This window comes from Chaetodon auriga, chromosome 11 (genome assembly GCF_051107435.1).
Source record: "Chaetodon auriga isolate fChaAug3 chromosome 11, fChaAug3.hap1, whole genome shotgun sequence".
NCBI lineage: Eukaryota > Metazoa > Chordata > Actinopteri > Chaetodontiformes > Chaetodontidae > Chaetodon > Chaetodon auriga.
Window position 1 is genome coordinate 1730662 of NC_135084.1, and position 7100 is coordinate 1737761.

Genomic DNA, 7100 nt, shown 5'->3' on the forward strand with positions numbered 1-7100 from the left:
ACTGTATTTTATTTTTTTTTTATTCTCTTCTAATCTCTTTCTTTGTTTCTTTGAAATGTATGATTTTAATGTACTTTTATGCTTCTGTAAAGCACTTTGAATTGCCTGGTGTATGAATTGTGCTATACAAATAAATTTGCCTTGTCTTGCCATAAGATTAAAGGTGCACCACATAATAACATTGCACATCGTGCATGAACATTTGAATATGATGTATGGTCTCAATCAAACTAACATGGCAATTTTGTCAGGCTTTCTGCTGCACAAACAGAGAATGAAAAAGCAAAATGAAAATATATTTATATTTAAATAAAAAAATCATTTTACATTTGTTAAGGGAGATTGGAAATTTGAGTTTGGAATTTGAAAAGCAGCACATGGAATGTCAACTTTTAACCCACAAGAGTTTACAACATTCACCTTGGTGCCAAGCTGGATTTAACAGATGATTTTAGAGTTAAATAGCATGTGTGCAGACCACTAGACCATACGGATAACGCAGGTGTCACCGACAGTAACTGACACTAAATGCTTTTCAAGTAAAATTAGAATTACTTTAGGGGTGCGCACCCCGCGCAGTGGTATTTTCGTGCAGCGCAGGCAGGCGCTCAGCGCACTTGGTATTTTGGTAAACCGAGACGCACAGAGGTACACCAGGATGGGCGTTGCCACAAGTAGGGGGAAGTGTCGGCAGGATCAGCCGGCGGATTTGGATTTTCGGTCCATTTTGGTCCACACCGGCGGTGTAGAAGTGCGCTGAAAGCTCACCACCCCAGACCTGGTCAACTCTGTGTGGAGTGGATTTTTTTTTTCTTTTTTTTCTTTTTTTTTTGTAATGCTCTATTCACAATTGCTTTTGACAAGACATTTTTAGTGAAAGATCGTATGAAGTCATAACCAGAGAACAGAACGACAGACAATCCAAGACATGAGCATAAGATGATAAATTATATGATAAGCAAGAGTAGAAAACATACATTGGAACATTATATTAATTCAAATAAATTAAAAAACAGAAATTGAATAAATAAGTATATAGTATGTGGCACAAATGTGCAGTCCTTGGCACAAACTGAAGATAACAGTAAGTAGTGTTGAAGTACTCTTGGTACAACATGCCACACTTTTTTAAGATACTAATGCCCATGTTGAAAATGTATTCTCTTTTTCTCCCCTTGTTTGTCAGGTTCAGCATTGGACAGCCCCACAGAAGAGGATCAGATTAGAAAGTACTTCCATGATGGCTTCAGCAATAAAGAAATTTTGGATTTCCTGGCAACGATTTACAATGTTAAAATGAGCTTTCACTCTCTAAAGAGTAAATTGAAAAGTTTTTCACTGTCCAGGCAAAAAAATTACAATTAGACGTTTTAACTAGCAACCAGGTGGTAGCCGCTGTCCTTTGTTCAGGGGTTCGCTATGGTTGTGACACGCTCCAATTTAAAACAAACAAACAAACAAACAAACAATCACTGCCTCTCTTGAGTCACAAAACACCGTTTTATTTGTGTCCTTTTGCAGTGTCAACTTAAAGCTCACGATCAATAATAGAAAAATAAAACAAAGAAAAGAGAGCAGTCTGAAAACATTGTGGCTCTCCCCTGTCTCATCTCCCTCACCTATGCCAGTCTCCTATTATATGTCCTCCTTTCCTGAGCAGTGGTTTATCCAAACAATAAGTCTTTAAACAGTCAAATAAAGTCATAAGCTTAATCGAAGCAGCTATTCATTAGCTTGTTAAGAATAATAATACCCGGGGACCCAGTTTTCTTTGTCACCATTGATCAGGTGGTGATCTTCTTGCATGTTTTTAGTGGGGGGTTTTTAAGGATGAACACGGGGAGAACATGCAAACTCCACACAGAAAGACCCCTTTTCCTTGAGCAGCAGGCACCGAAGGCATGGTGGAGGACACGCCCCCAGCGCCCACAGCAGGAATTTAACACGGGACCTTCTAGCTGTGAGGCGACAGTGTTGCCGTGCCACAGTGCCACCTAAAACCCTAAAAGCCAAAAACCCTCGAATAACAGTGAAAACAAAATCAGCCCAAGAAAACAAAACATTCACTACACCGTGGGTAGGAAAAGAAAGACCCTCGACTATAAAGAAACAAAAGACTAAAAATTGTTTATTTCCACACTTTAAGTACAAGTATTACATCATCAGTATTACAACTGGCTATGACATTAAACAACATAATAGTTGACAGTGCCAGTTGAAAAAATGTAAATATCTGACTGAACTGATGTGCAGTGCATATTTTACCCGCAGGTTCGGTGGAACTGACTGTGGGTTCCCATTCTCACAGGAGGAATTGTCAACCTGCAGTCCATGTGGAGATGACCATCTCCAGGCACACTTTGAGGACCTACAGAGACAGAGTGGTCTGATGCAGCCACTGACCTGGAAATCTTGTGTGGAATACTATATAAGACTGAGGAACACAGCTGATATGTAATTAAACGTGAGTGCAACATTCAATCTTTGTATCAAACAACCGAAACAAAAACTATCACAACTTTCACAGAACAAAATGAAGTCAACTGCTAACATCACATAGTTCAACATCATAATTTGTGTTTTCTGATACTATATTTGAAATTAATAGAGTCCAACACCAGGAGAGTTTTGTATCCCAAAGTCAATGTCTTTTTGAAACTCATCATAAGTCTTGGACATTGGTATTTTGATTGTGTTTGCTGACTAGAAAGCGGCTGAATTCCAGAGGGAGGCAGTGTGATTAATCCTGTGGCAAATATCAGGATGTCGTGGAGAGAGCCCTGTTTGTTGTTCTGAAAAAAGGAGAAGTATTGACTTAAGTGAAACACATTACAACACAACTGATACGAACAGAAAATGATAATGATAATAATTGTTCTAATTAAAATAAACCTTCTGTCTTAAGGGGATAGTCTCTCCAGAATCCTAGTACTTTGGTTTCTTCATGCCCTGTTCACTGAGCTGAACCTCAAAGATTTCCTCCAATGTTGTAGATGTCAGCTGCTCCACACTTGAGCACATAAAGGGCCTGAATACAGATGCATGCTGCTCCAAAGCATAAATGACATCCAGTGTTGAAAGCCCACCCTTGAACCTAGAAAACATTTAGTGAAATCATCACCTCGATGATGCTAACAATGGCAGCATCTTAAAGGAGCAGTTCCATCAACCATACATGAACAGAATTTGTTAGTACGTTTAATCTACCAATCTTTCACACCAAGTGATCTTGCATATTCACCCAGTGTCTGAAACTGACTCACTTGCCAAATGGCCAGTGAAAGTTTTAACAGCCATACAGCTTACTTTTTTTTCTTTTTCTTTTTTTTTTTTTTTTTCCAGTGAGTTAAGTTATTCTATCAGCCTCTTGCTCATTTGGCTGGTGACTACTGTTACATTCTGACCCCGTGTTCACCTTTTTGACTAATGTATTTGACTTGGGAAAAAATAACTGAATGAACACCTTTAACTTTGGTCAAATTAGGCAGACATATTAATTACCTTTGTGTTGAGAAGTGGTTGCAGTAAATTATGTACCACTGCATGAAATCTTTTATGATCTTGTTTTTGTCTTCCACATTAACAGGGTACTGAAAGCAACCAGCAGTCTGCAACATACTGGAATGTCTGTCAACTGCTGAATGTAGTTCATCCAATGTAGCTGCGTTGGATATCTAGGATAGAGAACAATGAGCACAAACATCAAGCAGTTTGCTGCAGATTTATTGTATCTTGCAAAATAGAATTGTTTTTTATAGATATAGATAGATATAGAAGATATTTTTATAGTAACAAAACACATTTGAAAAAAGCTGATGAGGACATAATTAAAAATTGTTTCAGTTCATTATTCCACAGTTGAGCCAACTTGAAGTTGCAGTGAAAGTTCAAAGGAGCAACACATGGCTGTAACATGACTTGAACAACTACTTGAGGTTTGTTAATAATGCCAACCTACCTCAAGCACGGAAGCTCTCATGGTGTTGTTGGTGATATCTTCAATCTTGGCTTCAATGTCAGTGTTTGTTCCGATGAGGTGCTGGTAAAGCGTCTCTGCTAAGAAGCAAGGACCCGGACCACCATGAACAATGGAAGTAGCAATCATCCTCCCAGTAAGAAAGTATTCATCATCTTTCGCAGCTGTAGATATTTTTTTATCAAATTAGTGCCACATTAACCAACAGTTGCCACGTTCTCATGAAGAAATTTCTGAAACTTGAAATAACGTCTTTACCTGCACTGTTAAACGTGATAAATTTCCTGTTCTCTGGTCCATCAAAGATTCTGCGTGTTCTTAGGCAGTTCATAAGGAGGGTCAGGAACTCTCGCTTTGGACCACCATTGTCCAGTCCATCCTCAGCTTGTCCCTCATCGTCAGTGAACCGCACTGATATTTTATGGGACGGGTCAAATAAAGCACATTGATTGATGTTGAACCTGCCATGAGATGTTTGTGTAGTCTTTGCAAAGAGGTCTGAAATAATGACTGCAGCAGTCACCATGTCTGTGCTGTAAAATAAGATGTGGTGTATTATTATTTCAAATAATAAAGGCACAAATAAGATTTAGAGAAATACTAATTAATAATTACACCTTTCCTCTGCTCCAGAGTGCTCCATAGTTTCCTCTGGCTCTGACTCACCATCAACAATTATAGACACATACACATTTGTATAGTTGCTGTATTGAGAGGACAGTTGAGTAAATATTTTCAAATATTTGGTATATGCTTCAAATTTATATCTAATAAATAATCTTTAAAAAAAACATTAGATTTAGAACAGATAATACCAGTATGTTTGGCACATTCCTGCACACTGCTCATAAAATATGAAAATATAAGAAATAATGATTGAACATCCCAAACTATTTGTGGGACTTTTTCCTTTGTTTCATTGAGGCTATAAGTAGGGATTCCATTTGGAAATGTAAAAATGTCTGAGTTGATCTTAAAATTCCAGTTACAGTGCCTTAATTTATGCCTATAGGGCAATTTTTGATATTTACTTATTATCTTGTTTCAACACACTATCATCAAAAAAATAGTCCATGGTCACAATGTTTTCTTGACCCCATCTTCTTATCTACAATTTCCAGCAATCATTATGCAAATCTGTAAAGGCTGCAACTGTCAACACAGCTTACCGATAGTAGTTGTTCTGGCCCTGGGTGGATTTGACCTGTTTCTGGACTTTGGTTTGTCCTCCATCCTAACCGAAGAAATTACTGCAGTTAATCTAATGACAGTGCCACTGTCTTGGCAACTAAAATAGTACATATCACATCTTGAATGACTGGCTTGGTGAATTCATAAAAATATTTTTAGGCATTTTATGATTTCATGTTCACACATTCAACACTAAAGGGGATGAATTCAAGTCTTACTTGATCAGATCCTGGTTGTGTGTGTCTGAGAGGTCTGGAAATACCAAAAACAAATGAATTAAATAGCTGCACAGTGCATTGCACTGTCTGAGCAACAAAATATGAGGTGGACAATGTTTTGTATGTTGTTTTTTTTTTGTATTTTACCCATTCAAAATGTTCTCTGTTCTTGGAGTGCTCACTTTATCTGGACCATCCCACACCTGCATATAACATAAAAATGACAGATTTTATCAAATGAAAATATTATCAATTCACTTCACTTAAGGAGGAATGCCATACAGATGCAAACTGACCAGGGTGTCAGAAAATGGACCGTCTCCAGATGGCAACCTAACATGGACCACACTGTCATCGTCACTTGAAGACTGTCCACTGTAACCTATGAAAAGCAATAATTATCTTGATTGCTGTAGATATAAAGATGAATTACATTAATCGCCCCAGTTTTACCTGTGATTAAAGGTTATTTTGAATCCTTAAATCTTTAAATTCTATCAACCATAAATGTTTAATTAAAATTCACTACATAAATTTGGTGAAATGTGAAATTTATCTTGTATCAGATGTAGGTGGAAAAATGTGATATTAAAGTCCTCAACAGTGCAAATGTAAAATGTTATTCTTTGGTAGGACTTTCCAATTGCCTCTTTGTACTTCTGCACTGTGAAAAGGGTGTCTGTTCCTGGGATGTTTGTAAATTCCTTATCAAGATCAAGATCAAGATCAATATTCCTTTATTTGTCCTGCCAGGAGAAATTTCAGAATACAGCAGCATCAGTAAAGATTAATAAAGATTAATATAGAAGTGCAATGCAGATTAGAAACAAAACAGTATATACAAAAGAGTGAGGATTTAAATAAAAATAAAAAGAAAGAAATTGTAAAAAAAAAATTGTAAGAAATTGTAGATCAGCATCAGGATACAACAAAACATGGGCACAATCTTCCATATCCTGGTTGAAACCTTTCTGTTTCTTTACAGCAGCAGCCAGCAGTTGTTCCTATGACCAGTGAGGCTGAATATCAATGGGATTGACTCCCCTCCCACAGGTTTAAGGGAGTCCTTGTGCATCTTCATAACTCCAACATTAATCTGAAGAAAGATAAGATAATGAAATTAATAAAATAAATTTAATTGATGGAATCTGTCATTTACAGTTTATGAGTTTGCATTGGTCACCGTGTATGGGCATACCTTCACTATTTTGTTTTTCTGTTCCTTGCCTGCTCTGTTCTGACGCGTCTTTGAAAAGAATGTCTTTCTCTTCCTCACCTGAGCTTCCAGATAGAAAAGTTAAAAATACAGGATTTAGACATTAGTTACTCTTTCATTATTATGCTCGCTATTCTCATCATTAATCTGTCCTGCAGGTCACTTATCACATATTTAATATACAGTGCTGAGATTGAATACAAGAACACAATTTTCAGTTTGCCTGCACTAGTGCTTGGCTGTGCATCAGTAGGTGCGCTGGTGGTGGGCTTCTCCTCAGGGGGTTTGTTAACCTGATTTGTTGCAAATTTAATGTTTCTGCCACATAGACAACAAAAGTCCGTAGAAGCTATCACCACGGAATGTGAGGGGAAAGAGGAGATTATTAAATCAAGGCAAGGTTACGTCAGAGAGAGTGGATATTTTATTTTCCTGAACATTTAAAGAAGACATCAGGTTGTGATAGAAAAGCGCCATATAAATGTAATCCATTATTATT

The 7100-nt window shown here is 37.3% G+C and overlaps 1 long non-coding RNA gene across 1 annotated transcript; it reads right to left on the reverse strand.

Moving 5' to 3' along the window:
• Window positions 1-4415: 4415 nt before the first annotated feature.
• On the reverse strand, window positions 4416-5815 carry LOC143328695 (uncharacterized). The gene is made up of 5 exons (XR_013077840.1): window positions 5682-5815; window positions 5533-5588; window positions 5386-5419; window positions 5146-5210; window positions 4416-4509 (listed from the first exon to the last, which is right to left on the reverse strand). It is a non-coding gene; the product is annotated as an uncharacterized LOC143328695 (long non-coding RNA).
• Window positions 5816-7100: the final 1285 nt, after the last annotated feature.